This window comes from Miniopterus natalensis, chromosome 7 (genome assembly GCF_054644295.1).
Source record: "Miniopterus natalensis isolate mMinNat1 chromosome 7, mMinNat1.hap1, whole genome shotgun sequence".
NCBI lineage: Eukaryota > Metazoa > Chordata > Mammalia > Chiroptera > Miniopteridae > Miniopterus > Miniopterus natalensis.
In genome coordinates, this window is record NC_142087.1 from 40,438,344 (window position 1) to 40,458,614 (window position 20,271).

A 20,271-nucleotide genomic window follows, 5' to 3' on the forward strand; every position below is an offset into this window, starting at 1 on the left:
ATAGCCTAAAATAAGTCCTGTTTCTCCTCTTAAGAATGCCACATAAAGTAATCAGGCACAAGTAGAGAATCCATTAAAAACACATATAACCCTATGGCAGTGGCTGCCAAGTGGAGCTGCACAGCAGATTCACCACAGGAACATCCTGAAAATACAAGTGGCCCTGTCAAATCGCAGGTTTTCAGGAGTGGGGACCAGAAATACTCATTTTTCAAGAGTGCTGCTAAAGATTCTGAATCCCAGCCAAGCAGAGTTAAGAGCAAAATTCTATAGTTACAGACTATTTTTGAGATGTTTAACCAATGACGTGTGAGTGCAATTTTCATCCCATATAGCAATTACGTTTAAATATGCCATGAGATTATTTCTACTTCTTAAATGTCACACTTATAATCATGCAGAGCCTTCCCCCATCGCACTGCCTCTTTGTATATTGTGTTCTTCTCATTCTGCCTGTGAGCCAAGTGAACAGGGAATTTTGTCTGATTCAGTGTTCAGTACAGTGTCTAGAACATTGGCACTAAGTAAATGTTAAAAATAGCAGTAGGAACTGCATGTTGCCTTCATACACCCAAATTTCTTTCAGTGCTGGTATATCAGGTTTAAAACTACAGTTACAAATCATATGTGCAGGAACATAGCTTTTTCTCATTTTTTACAGTAGATTAAGCTTGCCTCTTGAGACCCCAATTCCAGTCAAGACCGAGAACTTGGAACACTGGTCCCGGGAAGGTAACAGTCACTCTGTGCAAGGCTGTCTTTTAGATAGATATTTGGGCAAACTAAATATTCTCGTCACGCCCGGCTGATGTGGCTCAGTGGTTGAGCCTTGACCCATGAACCAGGAGGTCAGCGGTTTGATTCCCGGTCAGGGCACATGCCCGGGTTGCGGGCTCGATCCCCGTTGATCGGCGTGCAGGAGGCAGCCGATCAATGACTCTCATCATTGATGTTTCTATCTCTCTCTCCCTCTCCCTTCCTCTCTCCGAAATCAATAAGAAAAAACACATCCACATTTTAAATATTCTTGTCACACTGGAAACCTTAGCCAGCGTCCTGAGCAGGGCTGGCTCCTCAGAGCCTGCCCTCACTGGCCTCTAAGCTGTGGCTCACCTGTCCTCGCCGTTTGTGTCAGCTGAGAAGCAGCAGCACCTGCCTGGCCCTCGGGTCCTCTATGCTGCCAGGTGCTGCTGACACCTGTGGTCTCTGCCTGCAGCCTTTGTGGTGAGGTGGGTGCACCTTTGCCCTCCCACCCCACCCGCGGGCCTCCGGTTCTGTCAGCACTTCCAACACTGCTCAGAAACTATCACCTGTTCCTTCCTCCCCCAGCCAAGGAGTGAGGGGCTCGCTGAGGTCACCAGTTCACCAAGTCAGCCCTGGGCCCTCGCCGATTACAGCGTGACTCAAATTCCAACATGAGGCTTTCATTGCAGGCTTGCCTTCTTTCCAACTTGGAATTCAGGCAAGAGATGTGGGATGCTCCCAGACCAATCTCACCTGAACCTTTCTATTGATCGTCACACCGGATTTGACCCTAGACGTTGATAGGGTGAGAAATGAGCCTTTAGCAGCACGAATCATTATTTGTACCCTGTTTCTGAAGTGTGAGTCAAGAAATAATTTAGTGTCCATAGCCAGTATTTTTAAATGAAGTGGAATAAGATAGGATAGCATAGGATCAACTGGACTAGAGCATACTGCTGAATTTCTCTTATTTTATACCAGATCAAGAAGTAAACTATATATTTCTTCCTGTACTTTTAGTCAAAAAGGGATCAGAAACTCTGGCCTCCTTCTGTCCTCTTTAAACTATTCTGGTCTCCAAATAAGAGTTTTTATCTCTGATATCTCTGACTTTCCTCCCTAAGAAAACACTCCTGTAGAACAGAATCATCCTTCAAGCTCCCTGTCCTGGGGTTAATTTTGTAAACTATGCTATGAATCTCCAAACTCTCTTATGTCTGGATTTCCTTTCTCCTGTGCCTGGTCCTACCAACTTCAAGTCAAGATGTTAGTAAGGACTGCATCTCTTCCTTTGCCCTCCTTTTGCAGCTGAACTGCCACAGAGGTTAAGTGATAACATCTATTTAGCTGGCTCAGCATATGCCAGCAGTGGAAAATTTACTGAATGTCACATTAGTGCATCACAATGAAAGGTCAGTGGTAGTTTGTTCTCAAAGTGAGTCCCTGGGCCTGCAGCATCAGTATCGCCTGGGCACTTGTTAGAAGGCAAATTCTCGGGCTCTAGGCCTACTGAGTCGAATTGCTTTAACAGGCACTGCAGATGATTCTGATATCTGCTAAGTTGAAAGAGAAACAACTCTTTTTTTTTTAAGTTTTTAGGGAAATAACTTTTCTGCACTCATACCTCAACACTCTTTGTAATGTTTAATTTAATTACATAATTGTAATTCCAAATAGATAACATAAACAGATTTGAGGGAAAGTCTAAAACAGCTCTAGAGTCACTGTGTGAGAGCTCCTTGTGCCTTGGGCAGCCTGGCTTTGTTTTCAGAAAGAACTAAAGAGTGTCCGTTAAGCTGGAAAGTGGATACGGTGAAATCTTGTGAAAAAGGTTTTTACTGTACGGCCCCCCCCAAAAAAGACTCATCATAAGATAAAGCAAAATGCAGGCTGTAATAATTTCTAACAAGTGACCTTATATAGTGGAAAGAGCCCTTTTTTGTTGGGGGTAGGAGAAAATAGAAGTGAGGAAATTCTAAATTCTAGACATGGACACTGGTTAATTGGTGACATTTAGTAAACCAATTAAACTTCCCAAAGTTCAGTATTTTTTTAAAAAAAGATAGACCTCTTCCACTTCAAAAGCCTGTTAGCCACACTTACCCAAGGTTCTTGTGGGTAAAATGGTTTAGGTGAAAGGAGAGGGAATCATGATCAATTTCCTCATCTGTGAAAAGAGGGACTTGTCGTCGGTCAGCAGTACCTCAGGTATGTCCTGCAGAAAGGTCATTCTGAGAAATGGCAAGAGATAGTCTTCAAAAAGTCAGTAACCAGATAGTTTTACAAAATGCTGGAGTAAAAACATTTAAAAGGTTTCTTTACTGCAACACTTCACAGCCTTTAATAGGCTAAAGGGTGTTTCAAATCTCTAAAGAAAGGATATTATTAAGTTTCCGTCAAACATATTGCACCAAATCTCTGTGCTGTTGTTGTTTTCATAGAATCTCTCTCAGGACTAGAGATCCACAGAACACATTTTGGGGAAATGCTGGCCTAGCTTCTTCTATAGTCCTTTCTAGCTCCGAATTCCCTGTTTTGCTGGGGCCCTACATTGTTGACTCATTGAGACCATACCCTGCACTGCTTGACCCATGGATCAAGGCTGCGTGCTATTTAGCATGGGCCTAGGTAGTGCCTTGCAAAAGGAGACTGATCTTACATGCAGTCCTTCACAGTCTTCAGTGTTCACAATTAATGTAAATGCTATGCTTGAGAGTGGATCGCCCCAATTCTGTCAGTGGTATAAGGGGAGCCAAGGGGAATTTTCACCAGAGTAGGGTCAAGAAGAAAACCTTTCCTCCAGCCCAGAGTTACAGGCTTCATTCTTGATGTTTGCTTATAAAAGTGATCCATCTTTCTGGGAGATCATGCAAATAAGAGTCTCTTTGTTTTTTGTTTTTTGTGGGTTTTGTTGAATAGTTATAGATATACTAATATTATTAACCTTACTGCCTTTGTCATTTCAATATTGCTATTTTTCTAATGAGGCATCTGGCATGAAACAAACAAAAATTAAAAGGCAGAAGCAGCTCTTGTAGAAAGATCTTCTGTGAAATGTATACCATGGTAATATCACTTCACCCTGGAAGGAATGTCAACCTAAGTAGCCCACAGCCAGCGTTCTCCACTGTGTCTGTAAACAGCCAACAGTATTAGACACAGTGGAGTAGAATACAAATATGGCTCTTACTGTTTACGGTTGTATCTAAGGTTAAGAGAATTTTAAAGGGTGTGATAGCTTTGAGGTTTGAAACATGCTTCAGAGAACCTAAGGACTGTTTTACCTGTGCATATTTGCAGTTTGAATGCTGTGCTAGTCATATATAATTTTTGTATGTCCATACATTATATTTCTAGTCTTATCTCAATTTTCTTGCCTTAAAATGGAAGGATTTGGACTAGATTATAAAGAATATGAATTTGAAAAATATTTTTAAATATTACATATTTTTTAAAAGGAGGTAGATCTCCACAAATGGGATGAGTCAACATATTCAAATTCCCAATGAACTTTTCCTTCTGCTGAGTTTGCTGTCCATTTCTTCAGCTGAGGTAGCATTTGTAAGCAGTGCACTGATTTTCTACATCTTTCCCTCAGTGTATCCCCAAATATCTCCATTCACTTATTAATTCTGTCAGTAAGGTATTTAGTCAACTAAAATAGGATAGGGGTAGAAAGCTGTATAAGAATTGGTTCTTGCCTTCCTAGAGACTGAAATAAAAAAGGGAAAGTAGGGCACTTAGAAAAAAATACGGAAGGAATACCTTATATATAAGGTATACCTGATGACTATTTCCCCAAAGGCAAAGTGCTGTCAGAGCTTGCAGTAGAGGCAGGTCACCCCCAGATGGAGTAAACAAAGAAGGCTTTGTGGAGAGAGGACTTGAATGGACCTTAAAAGCTGAGTAGGATTCTGAGTGTTTTTCAGTTAAAGTCTCAGGGGCAAGAAGATACCAGGTATAGTCTGGGAATCACAAACATCCATGTGGTTTATGTAAAGAACTTGCCCTGATGCATTTTGGAAAAAGAGGTTTGAGCCAGCTTTGGAAGACTGAATGTCCAAAGCCAAAGTCAAGGGCTTTATTGCAAAGTGAGAAAGAACTTTGGCACATTTATGAGTAGGTCATCCTAGTGCATGGGGGAGCTGGGCAGAAGCTAGAGGCAGGAATATAGCTAGAATATGAGATAATTGCAGTGATACAAACTGGAAGCAGAGCCAGATCTGTTGTGGAAGTTTTAAAAAAGTCAAAAAAAAAGATAGGAGATGCAAGAGACACTCATTTCTCTATTAAACTACCATTTAATGAGCACCTGCTATATGTCGTCGTTTTCCCAACACCCGTCATTTATATACCAGCATCATGATTTTGGCCATATCCACTTCTGTTGGCACTGTTTTTTACTTAATATTTTTCTAAAAGTAGACTCATTTTTAATGTAAACATGTTTGCTTTTTAAAGAAAATTGATGTCACTCCCATCTGCCTTGTCTCCAATAGAAGTTAACTGTAAAAATAAGAACAAAGAAAGCAAAACAATTGCTCACTTAGGTAGATGCTTAAAGGGAGGACAAGCGAGAAGCGGGATTAAAAACGTGTCATCAAGAAACAGGGATTTTTCTGCTTTGACTTAACTAAATGGACTGAAAGAGAATTGAAATGGAAGTAACTCTCAGTATGCCATTCAATGCTGCCGTACTAGAGGACTTTGCTCTGGGCCAGCTAGTGTGCTGGGCACTGGGAATGCAAAGGTGAACTTCACCCTCTGTTCCCAGGGAGCTCACTTGAGCAGGAAGATAGGAGTTACACAAATGAACACCACATCGCACAAGAAGGAAAATCTAGCGTGCTGTGGACATTCGAAGATACGATTGGCCAGTTGAGAGCCTGAGGTGCTCCTCTTAGAATTCTCCCTCCACTTATTATTACTTGAAAATTAAATTGAAGTTCTAGGGTTTAATTTAATCCCCACTCCATGTTTGGGCTGCTTTCCTCTAGTTGCTCAGAACGAGCATAACAACCTACCTTTATTTTCTGAGAAAACAAAACTAAGGGGCATATTTCTTAGACTGAGCAGATATGTTAAAATATGGTAGGAAATACCCAACGTAGGTGGGAAATTATTGCCACGTATGGAGACCAGGAGGCTGTTGGTCAGGTGTCAGATCCTTCTTCCCTCTCAGAGCTACACCCTGCAGTGAATCGACTTCTTTGCCCAACCCAAGATTAGGTGATAGCTGGGAGCATGGAGGCCACTATCCCTAGCAACCAACTCCTAAGTTCTTTCATGCGCTTCAGCTTTTATAGATTTAGGAGATTCTAAAGCTCATTCCTGATGAACAGTGGACTGACTGGGTGCAAAGTAGAAAGCAAGTTGGCCTTAAGCGTAACCATGGCTACCTTGTAGCAGGAGATGAGAGAACTAGAAAGAAGGAAGATGGGTGTAGGAAACAATGGTTTCATTGGATATACAGTGTGAAGGTGAGTAGGAGACACTGGGGCAAGGAGCAGCTGAATTTTGCAGGGTGGCGAGGAATATGTGATGCAGGGAAGGGCGTTCCCCGAGTGGGTAAAGGAAGCACTGCACACAAATCACAAAGAACAGGGAAGCAGCGTGGGTGAGAAGACCGCATATGGTCTGGGGTTTGAGGGAGTGGGGCAGTGGGGAGAAGTGAGGCTGGAGGGTGCTCACAGCAGGGCCAGGAGGGGCTGTGCAGGCTGTGGGAGGGGTCGGGGTTCACTGTGCAGGGAGTAGAGGGAGCTTCGTGCACGCAGACCATTTATGGGACCTGTGAGTGAGCCAGCAGGCTGCTGGGGCTTTTCCCCTCCTTTTGCTGTATTCAGACACCGTTTATGGAGCTCTGATTCTGTGCCGGCATCGGGCTAGCTGCTGAGCAATCAGTCCCTCAAGGACTTCACATTTGGACCAAAGACAGAATACTATGCAATTAACTACTCTTCAAAAAGGCAAATGCTGAAAACCTGCTAAAATGCTGTTCCTTCCGAAGGGCTGTGAATGCCCAGGTACAGGAATCAGTGTGGACGCAGGAGAGAGGGAGCGTTCCTGAGCAGGGAACCTGTGGGTTCGGATGAACAATGACAATGGCATGTGTTGGCACATACACAAGTGTTGTAAGTTACCTCAAGATACTTCCAGCAACTGCAGGAGAGACAAACTGTCGCCCATAATAGATTCCCCCTTTGTCTGGTTCCAGCCCTGCCTTGAGAGGACAGGAGATTTCCCCAGTGCAGTTCTCCATTACCCATGGACTCAGCTCTGCACTATGATTAGTTGCCCCTGGATTCCAGTGCTTTTTGGAGAGTTCATTGTACTCATACTTTATTTTTTTTTCAGTTGGTTTTTTCCACATACATTCAGTGACCCAGAGCAATCCCCGGGGCCTAACAATCAAAATAAATCTTGATAGAAAGCTTAAGTTAAATAATTCCAAAGGGGTTTTTTCATCTAAAAGACACAGAATGTTGACCGTGTTTAAAACCTGTGATGTAGCTGCCACTTGTATGCCAAGGACCTTAACAGGAGAACTGTTACAGGAAAAAAGGAATAAATGAGTGTTAGTTCTTTTGTAGATAACTGAAAAGGGATTGTCTACATTGGCTCCCTTCTATATCAAGGCTAAAAACATTATCCACACATTTTATAAAGGTCTAGGAGGGGGCAAGGGGTCATAGGGTGACATCTTCAACTTGTACACAGTTGCTGAGTTATGACAAGATTGCAGGGTCACCTAGCTGTCTGTACCTGAGGATGCACATTCCCAGGGAGGAGTTTCCTAGGTAGCTTATTAAATGTTTATAAAATGTTTAAGCTGGATAGGCCTTCTTGTATCAGAAAAGAGGCAATATGATAAAATATGGTAGTATTATTTTTTTCACTTTTTTCTTTTAGCAACTAAACTTTTCTTCAAACGAAAAGTCTAAATGCTGTGAAGATCCACTGATTGCAGGGTGCTCCCTACTGTGCTGCCTCCAGCATCCTAAAGGTTCTTGGAGCTATTGATGGGGCAGGAAGAACATGTGCTTCAAGTCTCACAGATCCAGGTTCATGCCCCAGCTTAGCTGCTTACTAGTTGTACTCCTTGGGCAGGTTATGTAACTTCTGTAAACCTCAGTTTCTTCATCTGTGGAAAAGGGAGAAATCATGCCAAGCTTGCAAGGGTTCAAAGGAATGTATGGCACTTAGTAGGCCTGAAATAAAGCAAAGCTGTGTTTCACTGGATTCAAAAACACCAATGAGATAATTCTGTAGCTTACTGAGGACCTTGTAGTCCACTACAGAAAGAGACCATGACATCAATTTATTAGCAGCCACGCCCTAACCATAAAGTACCCCCTGTCTTCAGAGATGTGTGTAGAGAGAATCTGACATGGGGTTTTCTGCAACAGTTTCTTCAGTCCTTGCCGTTGTCACTCAGGAGCCACTCATTGCTGAGAGGGCTGTAGGAGGACGAGTGAGCTGCGGGACAGGGGCAGCCCGCGTGCCCTGAGGAGATGGCCCGGCCTTCATCAGCAGGGTTCATTAGGGACCACTCGAGTACTTACCAATTCGCACACACCACTTAGAGACACATTATTTCCTATACAAAGATAGTCATTTTATTGACAAATTACTACAATTTACGTAAAAAGGTCATGTTTCCCAAGCATGTGTTTGTCAGGCTAATATTTACTGAGTGCATCGTGTGTCTTAACAAGCCCTCCTGCTGATTCTTCTGCTGCCTCAAGCTTGAGAGCCATTGTCAGTCAGTTGATGGTATCAATGAAAGAAAAGATATATTAACAAAGAATTTACATTTTGCAAAATAAAGAGATATCTAGATAGGTATAGATTTTTACCCCCACTCCAACTTTTTCACAGACAATTGGTTTATTAGATTATGTAGATATGAAAAGGGATGAAGTATATAGCCAAAGTAAAGATAATGAAAGTAGAATAAAAGTAGAAAAGTAATAAAACCATTACTGTTTTGTCATAAATTTCCTGATAAACTTCATGGTATTCAAAGCATAATTGGAAGCATATTCACCTTTATAAGAGTTACAGGATCTGCAGGATTACGTGGCAGTCGGTAAACACACAGCCTTGCTAATACTAAGACCAGAGAGGGATCTGCCCCATGACGCCTCATTCAGAAGACAACTTTGCAGAGGTAGATGACATCCAACAATAAAAACCATACAAGCGTGAATACCTGTTTCTTATGAATCCCTTCCATAGGACAGTAGTTTAATATCAAAGAGAAGTTGAGGGAAAGGAGCCTTAACAATGAAGTCAGGTTTGCAGCTCTCAGATCTATTTGGATAATATCAGCAAAGACGAAAGCAGGGTAGACAGGGGAGCATTTAAAAAGCCAAAGGAGACATGGAATATTTAGACTTGAGCAGGCATTCTACATTGCCCTAAGAACCTCATCTGTGAAGCATGCTGCTCTGGATCCTCTGAGCCTCCTAAATGGAGATGTCTTGCACTCCCTTAACTTTTGCACCTTCTAGAATTGGTTTTTCAAAAGTTTTTTACTTGGTGCAACATATGCAGTATATACCACAAAAGCTAGTGCTTGCTTGATTAGATTTTGACTTGTATTATTTTCTGATTGTTTCACATTTATGTGTTTTTTTTCCTCAAGTAGTTTGTAAATTAGGTAAAACCTCTCACTTCCATGTTTTCTTTAGTACAGGGAATATTTTAAAAGGAGGCTATATTTGTATCTCCTCTTGAGGGAGGAATAAGAATTTGCTCAGTCCTTAAGGGAGCAGGAAGCACAAACAACACGGCATGTGGGGAAGAATACAGGGGCCAGTGTTACTAGTGTGAGGGGTAAGGTGACGGGATACAAGGCTGGCTTGTAGATGGGGTGGGCAGATCGTGAAGATCTTTGCTCTGGATCATATTCAAAGGTTTAGATTATATCACAAACATGTAGGGAATCCGGGCAGAATTTAAAGCTAAAAAAGACACAGATAACAAAGATTACATTACAAATCATATTGTTAGCATCGTGGAAAATACTGAAGAGGGGATGCACGTGTGTGTGTCAGAGGTGGTGAAAACATAGTCATTAAGGCCTAGTGGTTAAGAGCATGCTGGGTTCAAAATTTAGTAACTGTATGATTTCAGACAAATTATTTAATCTTTTTAAAAATACATATGTTTATCTTTGTTTTTGTTTTTAGAGAGAGAGGAAAGGAGAGGGATACAGAAATAGAAACATTGATGAGAGAGAAATATCATCAATTGGCTACCTCCTGCATGCCCCCTACTGGGGATCAAGCCCCACAACCTGGGCATGTGCCCTGACCTGGAATCAAACCAGTGACCTCTAGATTCATGGGTCAGTGCTCAACTGCTGAGCCACACTGGCAGGGCCAAGCTATTTAATCTTTAATAGTCTGTTTTCTTATTCAGAGAATAGTCCCTACCATATATTGTTTGAAGTGGTCAACATGTGCCTGGTATATAGGTGCTCAAAAATGTTTGTAATTATTATGGTTACTAGAGGCAGAGAGACCATTCCTTTTTTATTTACTTAGTATTTATTGGTTACTTTCTTTGTTTTTCCAATCAAGTCCAGATGAGAAATAATGAGTGGAACTGAGAATTTGGAATAGCCTGAACAGAAGCAGGGGACCCATGACACTCTTCCTAATCAGCTCTGGGAATAGAGCTGAGGTTGGACACAGGGAATTTGTCATAGCAGCAGTCTCATTCCCAGTGACACTCAGCAGCCCTCATGTGGAAGGATAAAAGGATGGTGGCATCTGTCCTTGGTTTTACATTGTCCAGAATAGATGAAACAGGATTACCAAGCAGGGAGCTGAGGGTAATAACACAGAATGTGAGTATGTCTCCTAGGCTGGCAAGGGAAGGAAGTAAGACCTGAGAGGCTGGTGGAACCGGAGAAGAGGGAGGAGTTGAGGAACCAAAGAGTGGAAGAAATTGCCATGAGAGCTATTTGAGAGCAGACGTAGCAGGAGTAAGGGAATGAGAAAACTTGAGAGGCAGGAAGTTGAGTGTGGGATATTAAGAATCCTTAATTCTTTTTACAGTGCCCAATGCACGTAAACAATAGTTATTTCAGAAATAAATGTTGAATTAATCCATAGGTACTGATTTGATTTGACTTCATGACCAGTACATTTAAAGAGTATACTGACTGCGGTTTTATAGACTGGCGCCATTATCTATCAGAACTAAATGGCTTTAATCTAAGGGCAATGAATGTTATTATGGTTTCCTCTCTATCACAGCAGAAGTGCTTTCAGAAAGTTTAGTGGAGAAGAATTTGTTTGTTTAAAATTTAAGATACTGGATGTAGAAGTCTAGAGGGGAAGGAAAGATTGGTTCCAAAAATGAAAAAGGCCACATAAATGAAGAGCAAGAATAGGCCCTTCAAAACTTACGTGAAGATGGAAGCAGGAGGAAAGAGCGGGGTTTGAGGAGTTGAAATCTAATTCCCATCAACAGCAGTCATTGTTCGGGACAGGTAAGGCCGCACTCACCTGTGCAAACACCCTCCACAGAGCTTTGAAAGTGGCTGTCGCAGGACAGCCTGCCTCACCCCTGCGGACTATCTGAGCACCTCTGTCTCATGCGTGCGTGTGGGCACCGATGATAGTTTTGGAAAGGGGAATGTAAAATCGGAATCAGTTTGCATAGTTTATTGGAGCCAATAAATACTTAAGCTTGAAAAAACCATATAAAGACACCTTAGCAAATTCTGATGAGGCTGCTTCTGAGACTGACTCAAATTTGACCCCTCTGGGACACAGAGCACTTTGGTGGTGGTTCTATTAAGCCTGCAGTTGCCCCAGCTGGGCAGGAAGACCCCTTTACTCGGATGAGTATGCTTTGTGGGCCTACCATGGTTCTACCACAGACGACTACAGGTTCTCAGCTGCTCTGGACAGGAAGCTGAGCCTGACTAGACCGAAAAGATTGTTGGGCAGCTTTTTTTTTTTTTTTTTAATATATCTTTATTGATTTTCAGAGAGAGGAAGGGAGAAGTAGAGAGAGAGGGAGAGAAATGTCAATGATGAGAGAGGAGTCACTGATTGGGTGCCTCCTGCACACCCCCAACTGCAGATCTAGCCCGCAACACAGGCATGTGCCCTGACCAGGAATCGAACCTCCATCTCCTGGATCCTAGGTCGATGCTCAACCACTGAGCCACACCCAGCCGAGCTGTTGGGCAGCTTTTTTCTTTTTCTTCCTCTGTGGAGTCTGAATCTGCTTCTCTCTGCATGTTTGCTCCTCTCTCACTTTACACACACTCTTCCGAAGGGCCCTGTTTCTGCTGCCCCACAGTTTCAAATAGCTCTGGCTTCTTACGGTGCCAACACTGGCCCTTTCCTCTACTTGACCCTTGTAGGTAAGTACACCAGGGTTCAGTGACTCTAGGATCGTTTCCATTTAAATTTCCAGGAGCCAGCATCTGATTAACTCAGCTAAGCCTCTGCATGGATGCCCCTGAGTTGGGTCTTCAAATCCAGTTCAATCAGCTCAGAGGATGTGGTGATTGCCTTCAGTGTTCCTAGCCAGGATGTTGTCAACAGATGCTGCAGTTAGGGGGAAAAATTCCCCAAAGCAGGTGTCAGCTGAACAGCTCCCACAAAAGGGACTCACTATAGGCACTCAGTAAAGTAAATATGTACAGCAAATTTGGTAAGAAAAACAACAGCATTTAAAAGAAGGGAATTTACCCTTTTTTAAAACTTGAAGGGACTAAGCAAAGAAAAACAACTCATAGACATAGATAATAGCATGGTGATTACCACAGGGAGAGGGCATGGGGGGGAAGCAGAAGAGAGTAAGGGAGGGAATAAATGGTGACAGAAGGAGGCTTGACTTTGGGTGGTGAACACACAGTACCATATACAGATGATGTGTTATAGAACTGTACACCTTAAACCTATATAATTTTATTAACCAATGTCACCCCAATAAAGTCAATAAATTTTTTTAAATAAAAAAATTAAGAACTAGGGCTTGCCAACAACCACAGAAGACCAATAATTGACTTTTTATTTTATTTTATTTTTATTTTTTCTTCTTAATAATTGACTTTTTTAGTCACCTGCACTAAACATAGCTAATAAACAGTAACACATTCCTTCTCAAGTTTTATAAGCAAACCAAAAAAATAAAATAAAAGAAGGGAATTTATGGGAGAAAACTTTTGATTCAGGTAAATACAAAAACAAGCAAACCAACTATATAGTCTGGCTGTGAAGCAAGTTGTCCAGAATGTGCCAGAACATGTTCACAAGACCATTCAGCTGGTTATGTGAGATATAGACAAAAATAACTCAGCTTTCTTCAGAGGCTATTTTAGCTTCTTCTTTTCAAGTTGTATTGTTGTGTTCTTTTGATTGTCATTGTGTTTGCATTTTCCCATTTTCTATCATGGCTGTCTTTATATCCCATTAGTTTTATTATATCCTCATTAATGGTGTTCATGTTTTTCTGAACTTTCTTTTCTTTTCCTTTTTTTTGAGTAGACATTGATGCTTTTTGCTCTTCTGTGTGAAAATTCTGCAGACATCTATTTTACCCCCGTAAGAAAGGGTGTCCCCTGCCCACGGTGCCCCCTGAAGAGCTATGAGCCTGGCCAAGGTGACCACATTCTCTTAGCAGCTGCCAGGCGAATCCATCTGAAGGCATAGCTGAGATAATCAGACACTCTACTCTCCTAGGTATTGGGATGGGAGCGATTCCATGGGGAGCACATGTTCAATGTCACACAGAGTCAGGACAGTCACCTTTCCACCCGTGTGGAAATAATATCATGAGGTTTGCCCAGCCGGGCGTGGCTCAGCAGTTGAGCGTCGACCTAGGATCCAGGCGATCAGGGTTCGATTCCCGGTCAGGGCACATGCCCAGGTTGTGGGCTGCAGCCGATCAATGACTCTCTCATCATTGATGTTTCTCTCTCTCTCCCTCTCCTTTCCTCTCCCTGAAGTCAATAAATATATATATATTTATTAGTATATATATATCATGAGGTTTTAGAATGTGCTCAATCATCTCCACATAAAAATCCCCTCCGAAGTCTTATGATATTTTTTACTCAACCAGCAATAGGTATATACCAATATTAATGACTTACTAACCATTTCTCAAGGAACACCACCCTTTACCTTTTTATACTTAAAAACAGAAATGAAACCACCAGCTTTGAATGAAGACAAAGGCTATTATAATTGTGCCACCTACTGTGACAAAATTGGAGGTTTGGGATGTTGTTGTTTGGGGTGTTTGGGGGATTTTCTGTACAATACTGTATCGTTTGAAAGGGAAATGCTCCAAAGGCACTTTTTTCTAGGAGCTGACTGATTGACAGAAGTATTCACAAACAAAATCTAGCTGCAGATGATTATGACAGCAATTAATTTTAAAGAAAAGCCAGAATACATTCTGCTCATATAAAATGGCTTAACATTGTACCTTGAGTAATATAACTGGTATATTTCAGACTGTGCTTATTCAAAGGTGCCCTTATGGTACTTACATGATTTTAAGTATACAACACATGAAAACCTTCAAGTAGGGAAGCTTGAAAAAGTGAAAGAAAATGGCGTTCAGTTATCCTTTGCAGCTACAAATTCAGAAGGTCAGAAAATATCTGAAAAGTGGGCCCTTGGCCAGCATTAACTTCCACTTCTCACCTCTGTTAAGTTTTCTATTTATTTTTACCCTAAAGTGGCATGGCTTTGTGTTTTAGTAATATATTCATTAGAACCATTCCCTTATTTTTTTAATTATATTTTATTTAAAATCATAATCCTGTGCATTCATACAGTTCTTCATTCTCAATCATTATAGAGTGAAGATTTATTATTAATAGAGGGAAAAAATGTTAATAAATTCTGCATCCATGTTACATAGAATTTTGTTCGGAAAAAATTGTCGTGGTGTTAAACTGTGGTAGCAACACATATGTATGAGATAGGAGGCCTAGACGGCACAGCCCCAGCTGGCCAGGACATTCACGCCCCTTTTGGGGTCTTCCATCCTCTCTCTTGGTCTGCTCAAGCCAGAAGTGATTGCTTATTTTAGATCTTCTTGCCTTTCCCCACCCTTAAGTCTAGTCTTTAGCTACAGCCAGGGAAATAGTTAGTACTGGTATGGCCATGTCATTGTCTGGTTCCACAGTTTAACCGCTCTCATGGAGCAGGGCCACCTGCAAAGTCAAGTCCTGTGTACTAGGATAGCTAACAAAGGCTCTCCAGGATTTAGCCCTGACTACCCATCTTGCTTAGGAATAGGTTCAGATGAAGTGTCAGGAAACAACATAACAATGGCATAGACAAAGATAAAGGTATTTTTCCTCCCATATAAACAAGATGCAGAGTTCCACAGTCAGGGATGACATGGTCCTCCACTGTGGCCAGGTCCTTTATCTTGTGCTACTCCAACTACAACTTCTACCTCACGTGCCAGATGACTTCTCAGCCAGCCTTCAGGTCTACATTCCAGCCAGAGAAGGGATGGAAAAGAGTATGCCCTTCATATTAGAGACAGTTTCCAGAAATTGGATATGCCATTTCCAATTATATTCCATTAGCCAGAATTAGTCGCCTGCGCACATCTAGGGAGACTGGGAAACAAAGTCATTATTCTAGGATTACTTTATCCTTTCTTTCTCTTTAGTTGACTATTATAACCTGGCATGGGCAGGTCACATGGAGGGAAACTAAAAAAGCCACCTGACCCTGAAAAGATTTGCGATTTCTTCTTTCTGATATCTCCCCAAGCCAGCACACAATGCTTCCTGTTCTCCTGGGCAGGATTCCCCACAATGTTCATTCTAAAGCAAGTCATGATAGCCTCACTGAGTGAGAGAGTGGAGCCCTCCACGTGGCTCTTCTCTTTGTATATAAAGAAAGCTCAAGAACAGCAGCTCTAAATAAGGACATGCACAGAAATCAAAATGAAATAAGGGCTTGCTAGCTTTGCAACACTCTTTTCCCCTGTCAGCATCTTCTAATATGTGGTCTGTTTGTTCTTTTCTTGGGTCTAATAAATTACCTGCCTTGAGAATTTTCTGGATTATTTTCGCTTAGGTCATCATCTATACAGGTGTGGAAACCAGGTACATCTCACACTCAGAGCTCATCTCAGGACAGCCAATACAGTCAACAAATTCCCCAACCCAAAAATCAGAACATGTTCCCTGATAGTAAAATTAAACCTAGGAGAACAAAATATAATTTTGAAGTCATGGTGGACAAGCAAAAAAGTGAGAGATGATCACCCTAATCATAGAAACCGTTATGAAGGCATGTTGACCTGCAGTCCCCACCCACACTCAGAGAGGGAGGCATGAAAGGCAATTTCCCTTTCTGTTCTCAGAAATCATTTACAGCCACTTAAAGTCTGATTCAAGGGCTAGCAGCTTCCTTTTTCAAGAGTGCAGAAGATAATAAGAATTTTTTTTTCTCATGATGAGATCACGTCTCTCTGAGCACTTCACGTGCCCTTTGGCCCTTGGGGACTGCAGTGCGCACATGCTGGCCTGCAGCAGCGCACGCTGCGCCCTGCCCGGGAGGGAGACCCAGCCGCACCCCAGGCTTGAGCAGATGAGGTCCACGGATGCCACTTACAGACGTGAATTAGGAGAGGGGAAAAGAACTGGCAGAAAGAAGTGTGCTGGAAAGGGAGCTTAAGAGTAAGAAAAGAGGAAAATGAAGAATGAGAGAAGGGAGAGCGAGACATCCGTGGTAGATGCCGCCAGCACTTGTTTAGCCACTGAGGGTTTTAGATCATCGGCCCTGCTCACCGAGAAGTCACTGAATGTGTTGCTTTATTTGATAATCACAAATTCATCTATTTTCTTTTTAAACTAAGAGACTAGAAGAGAGGGTAAAATTATTTTTATAGAGGGGATGGAGAATTAAGTTATTTATTTGGCCTTACCCAGAAAGAGAGATGGAGCATTTAGAAATGTGTATGGTTGTGTATTGTCATTTCTTCATGACCTTATGTGCCCACATCATGGAGAAAAAGGAACAAGGTCTTAATATCCTTCTACAAATATTAACTAAGGAAGGAGGAAAGCTAACTTATTTGTCTTTGATGCAATTTGTTACCCTCTAAGAAAACAGAAGTGCTTGTTACTCTGCTGAAAATAGCCCACTTAAATTTGAGTAAAAATCACATTGTGTATGCTTCATTACAAAAATTATCATTGGTTACATCACTTAACTAAATCATTATTAATGGCTTTAAAAAGGATCTTTGTTTGCTAGCTTGTCCTCAGGTAACATTATCTTACATAAAATATAAGATAAAGATAACTAAATATTAAATACATGATTCAAATATCTTGTATGGTTTGGAGTAAATATGTTTAATTCATGCTTTCATCTCTTGCCAGTTTCACATTTTATTTAGCAGAAAATATCTACCTAAGACCCTAGCTTCTTCAGAAGGAAAGTCTGAAGCATTATTTCATAAAATTGTATATACTGAGATTCTTTCATGTGTAATCATAGGACTATTATGTGACTATAATCCTACTAGATTGTTATTTTTGCTTTTTTATTTTTAAATCCGTATTTAAAAGGCAAAAATGTCCTCAACAGGACCTGTTTTATATAGAGAGACTCCCTCATGCAATGGATTTTTCCATCTAAATTAGTTTGTGCCACAGTTTTGCTAAAAACATGTGTCCCCCAAAAAATGTATATACACTTTGAATACTTATAAAGGCAGTGTTTATGAAAATATATTTTATTTTCAAAGTGTAATAGAATCTACAGACATTGTGTGTACATTTTGAGGGAGGACACCCTGAATTTAACCCTCTTATATTCCTTATTGCCACAGCCTATTCTTGGAGTCATAACTTAAAACAAAGAAGTCCAAGGTATTTTATGCTTAAATTTCCTTTTTCACGAGTCTCTCCTCAATTTGATTTACAGGTTCTTCCTGATCCACAGGTATCATGAGTCCTGCTTTCCTTATCTCCTCTTCAAGTGTCAATGTCTTTCTCTCCCTCAAACAGATTGTCTTCTGTCTGTTTAACAATCATATAGTCAGGAGGCCAGGCAAACTCTTCAAACATTTACTTCAAGGCAATTAGAACTTACAGGGGTAGGATATTCTTTGGTGGGTTGTGAAGAGCCAAAAGTTGGAGGGTGACACAAAAACCATTCACCTCCCTCCCTCTAAAAAACCACTAGTTCCTGGAATGCCTGTGAAATGGCCTCTTCCTTCCTTGGCTTGGCCCATCCCTTGTCACAGTCATCTTTCCATTCAATAGGTGTGACTTGATTCACAGTACAGAACACTCTGGGAAATTTTGCACTAATGCATTAATTTATTGAATAAATATTTTACTGAGTTCCCACCATCAGCCAAGCACCTTTTGGGGCACTAGATGGGTAAAACAGAATTCCTACCCTCAGGGAGCTCATAATTTATTTAGTAGACTAACCAATTTTGAAAGGGTCTGGTAATTAAAATCTCCCATCAGTTTTCTTGAGTGGTTAATCCAGAAACTGATGGACTAGAAGGAAGAAAGAAGCATCTTAAGCACTGACAGAGGTTTTCAACATTACCAGAGCACACACATACAGTACGTCCCATGGAACAAATAAGACCTGACTTCTCGAAAGTTTTTCTTCATTAAACCATGTGTATGTTTTATTTTGTTCTTATTGTTTGATTAAATCATTTATCTCTCCCTCTCTGAATATCTGAAATGACATTTGTGATATTTTGGAAAGTAACACTAACTTTTGAGGACAACTCTTTTTTTAAAAAAAGATATAACTGACATATAACATTATATTAGTTTCAAGTGTATGACATACTGATTCAATATTTGTATAAACAGTTGACCTTTAAATAACACAGGGGTTAGGAACACCAACCTCCAAGCAATTGAAAATCTGCGCGTAACTTTGACTCCCCCAAAACTTAACTACAGCCAGCCCTTCACATCCATGGGTTCAAACCAACTGTGGATCTAAAACAATATTTTCAATCTGCAGTTGGGCACTTGAGGCTGGGAAACCGCAGTTGAGAATGCAAAATATACTGCTTTCAATCCACAGTTGGTTGTATCTGAGGATGCAAAACCTGTGTATACAAAGGGCCAACTGTATTTATTGGAAAATATTAATATATCAGTGGACCCACACAGTTCAGACCCATATTGTTCAAGGGTTAACTGTATTGTGAAATGATCACCTTATAAGTCTAGTTAAGATCCAAACGTAGTTATACTTTTTTTTCTTGGGATAAGAACTTTTAATATCTACTCTCAGGAAAACTCTTCATATGACAATTTTTGTATTATGGGAGCTTTAAAAAAACCCTCAGGCTGTCAATAGGAACTTGGTCAGTGACTGAAGAACACACTCTGTTAGAGTAGGAAAATCCTCTGCCGGGTGCAACAGCAGCCCGTTACTAAGGCCTGGGGAAGACCTGGGCCCGGAATGAACTGAGCTCCCACAGTTGGATCTGCAGGCGTCATTTCTCACCAAGGCTGAGCTGACCCTTAGCTCCAGGTGTTTCACGTCCTCGGGAACATTTCAGGGACCTTCCCTTTGGCCAACTTGCCATCATTTGTGAGCATTTAACCGGAAACTTTTAAACCAGGAAGAGCAGGAGCCATAATATTCAAACTAGCCAACTCAAGCTTATTTGTTCTTCAACTGCTCTTGGTTTGTTGACCCTCTGATGACAGAAAAACAGGGGCAGATTTTCTCTACAGCTCTGGTTTATTTGCCAGACCATTACTTTTATCAACTCTGATAACCAGGAGAGGGGCCGGGAATGCTTGTGCGCTGTAATTGTTACCACAGAATCCTAATGGGAAAACATGTGGCAGAAGGTAGGAAAGATATATCCTCAAGGTAGAAGGTGCCAGTATATGCCTTTACTTATTATTTTTATTCACATTTATGGAATGCTTACTGTGTGTCTGCATGGCCGGCCTGGCACTAGGGATGTAAAGGGGACTAAAATGTAGGTGGTCTGCAAGGAACTGAAGCCACCCAGCAAAGCCGGAGACAACCATTTCCACGGGAGCTAAGAGAGTTACGGCTGGGGAAGCACAGAGGGAACTAGTTCTGTCTGCAAAGGGCTATCAGCCAAGGCTTCCCAGGGACACTGAGCCCTCCGGCGAGTTAGATCTCCCGTTAACATACAGTTAGAATAAAACCAAGAAGAAAGGGAAAGATACTGCTGGTTATTGGAATCAGGACGGAGGGGAAGGGGGGGGGTTCTCTTTCAAATAATTTTAAAACACTCGAGCATTTCTCTAGCTCCCTTTTCCAGGTTCACTAGCTTTCGCCCCTACAGGCTCCCCGTATCTGATTGGGGTCGGCTTGCCTGCCCGGCAGAGGTGTAGAGATTTTCCAGCGATGCACTAGAGCCGCGCTCAGGGGCAGCCATGAGTTCTTCTTGCAAGAAAACAAACAGTAGCCGGCAGCACAGCGCGACAGAGCGGTATCTGCTGACCAAAGGACGCGTTAACCATCCCCCGTCTCTCGTTCG

At 41.5% G+C, this 20,271-nt stretch overlaps 1 protein-coding gene across 1 annotated transcript in view; it reads left to right on the forward strand.

Annotated features, from left to right (window-relative positions):
- Positions 1-20,271, forward strand: part of DLGAP1 (DLG associated protein 1) — a 587,128-nt gene that overhangs the window by 332,628 nt on the left and 234,229 nt on the right. The window lies entirely within an intron of this gene.